The sequence below is a fragment of the Nelumbo lutea genome, chromosome 2 (assembly GCF_056320005.1).
Source record: "Nelumbo lutea isolate HS-2025 chromosome 2, American lotus-T2T, whole genome shotgun sequence".
NCBI classification, from domain to species: domain Eukaryota; kingdom Viridiplantae; phylum Streptophyta; class Magnoliopsida; order Proteales; family Nelumbonaceae; genus Nelumbo; species Nelumbo lutea.
In genome coordinates, this window is record NC_142685.1 from 91,375,001 (window position 1) to 91,377,500 (window position 2,500).

General features: G+C 47.4%; 1 non-coding gene across 1 annotated transcript in view; it reads left to right on the forward strand.

Moving 5' to 3' along the window:
• Window positions 1–1,837: 1,837 nt before the first annotated feature.
• Window positions 1,838–2,500, forward strand: part of LOC148871837 (18S ribosomal RNA) — a 1,765-nt gene continuing 1,102 nt past the window's right edge. The window contains exon 1 of the ribosomal RNA XR_016108752.1: window positions 1,838–2,500. This exon is cut by the window's right edge and continues 1,102 nt beyond it. This is a non-coding gene — a ribosomal RNA (18S ribosomal RNA).

Sequence of the window (2,500 nt, forward strand, 5' to 3'; positions counted from 1 at the left end):
TTACAACCCTACTACACCCACCGTGTGTGGTGAAGGGCTGTAACACAACCACTTGTGTTAGGTGCACCAATTCCACTTTCAACCTTTGCATGGTGTGTAGTTTACAAACACCCCTATGAACACAGGGCACAAGTGGGTGTGCATCGTGGTGGATGTGCTGACACTGCATACAACGCCCCATGCTGCATCATTTTGCACTATGTGGGTGCGCACGCCCACATTGCAATTGGTGCCTCATGTGGTGTGTCGTGGTGCAAGGGATGTGCACACACACACAATGCACTTGTGACCATTGTTGCTCTTTCAACATATCACCCATACACACCCCCATGTCACCACTTTGATTGACAGTCCCAAATTCGTATTTGTGCACCTTTCTTGCATGAAACTAGCTCACCTTTTCATAAATTATCCTATTTTTTTGTAATTTTTGTAATTTCTATAAATTAAATATTAGTGAAAAACCATTTCTATCAATACTTTTCAGCATGAAACTAGCTTATTTTGGTGCACAAATTTTTTTACAGGTGTGAAAATGCAACCCCCACCCTCCAATTTTTTTTTCTGATCTTTCCCAATTTTTGGTAATTTTTAGTGATTAAAAGATAACCCCAGAATGATTTTCCAGAGAAGTGATGTTTCTTGCCGGCAGAGCCCTAAAAGCTTAACGTACTGTTTGGTGGCAGTCATGGGGCTCCCCCCCCGTCACCCATGATGCACGGGTAGTACAGTTGCATGCACTAGAGGCGACATGAAGGCACATTGATGCTTACCGAGCGCGACATGGTAGCACAGTGACGTGCATCACAATGTGCAAGGTTTTACTTGATAGTGCATGCTGCTACACAATGACGTGCACTAGAAGAGATCTAGGAGTGCGACGATGCAGGCATTGCAACACAACGTCTGTTGTGTGCCCCTTGATCGCAAGTGATGTGTGTTGTGTTGGGTGCCCTCGGAAGCATGCGCGGTCGCACTTGCTGTGTTGAGCAATGCGTGCATTGCCGCAGCCTTAACTGTTTCATCCCGCGCGTGCTCGTGAACACGCGTTTGTGGGTTAGCGATGCTGGGTTAGGTGACGTGCAAGGTATTTGGCAATTGTGCTTTGGGTGCCTCCCCGCATGCTGCCCAGGGCACCCCATGGTACCTCCGTAGCATACCTATTTCAAGCATGGGAGGCCCCCATGGGGACCTCACATGAGTGGGAATGGTGCAACACGGTTGGCATCTCTCGCATTTCTTGTGATCTCCTGGTGACCCTTTTCGGATGTTGATTCATGTTGGTGGTTGCTTTCCATGCTTAGTGGGGCCTTTGGGTGCTGCTTTCCTCGGTCATTCTACGTGTCATTGATGCGTCGTTGGTTTGGGGGGTTGCTACCTGAAGGTGTACGCGATGCGCGTGAGTGGTGTTTGGATGGCATGTGTTGATTGGTTGTGTGCTTGTGGTCGGAACCATTAACCTTCCCCTCCTCTTCAATTTCCCCCAAGCTAGTTGTTGCTATCTGGGCGTGTGCGGGTGATTCCTGTGTTGCCTACCCAAAGAAATGGAATTGATACCCCTCGAGTGATAGTTTGTCTCTCTCCTCCCACGGTAGGGGGTGAGGCAGCCGTGAACTTGTAGAACGTGATGCCATACATTGTCTTGTGATTGTGCAATGCACTCGGCACATGCCTAGTGTGTGTTCTCTGGGATGCGGAATATGCAAAGGGTAAGGGCCTTAGGTCCCTTGTTAGCACCCTATTATATGTCCTGATATGTGATCGACAATTGCAACTGCGTAGAGCGTTCGATGTTTTCGGATGGTCTCATGCGGGTTGTGATGTCGACAAGGAATGCTACTAGGTTGATCCTGCTAGTAGTCATATGCTTGTCTCAAAGATTATGCCATGCATGTGTAAGTATGAACTATTTCAGACTGTGAAACTGCGAATGGCTCATTAAATCAGTCATAGTTTGTTTGATGGTATCTACTAATCGGATAATCATAGTAATTCTAGAGCTAATACGCGCACCAAACCCCGACTTCTAGAAGGGATAAATTTATTAGAAAAAAGGTAGACGCCGGCTTTGCCCGTTGCTCTGATGATTCATGATAACTCGACGGATCGCACGAACTTTGTGCCGGTGACGCATCATTCCAATTTCTGCCCTATCAACTTTCGCTGGTAGGATAGTGGCCTACTATGGTTGTGATGGGTGACGGAGAATTAGGGTTCGATTTTGGAGAGGGAGCTTGAGAAACGGCTACCACATCGAAGGAAGGTAGCAGGCGTGCAAATTACCCAATCCTGACACTGGGAGGTAGTGACAATAAATAACAATACCGGGATCTAGGAGTCTGGTAATTGGAATGAGTACAATCTAAACCCCTTAACGAGGACCCATTGGAGGGCAAGTCTGGTGCCAGCAGCCGCGGTAATTCCAGCTCCAATAGCGTATATTTAAGTTGTTGCAGTTAAAAAGCTCATAGTGGTACCTTAGGTTGGGTCGATCGGTCCA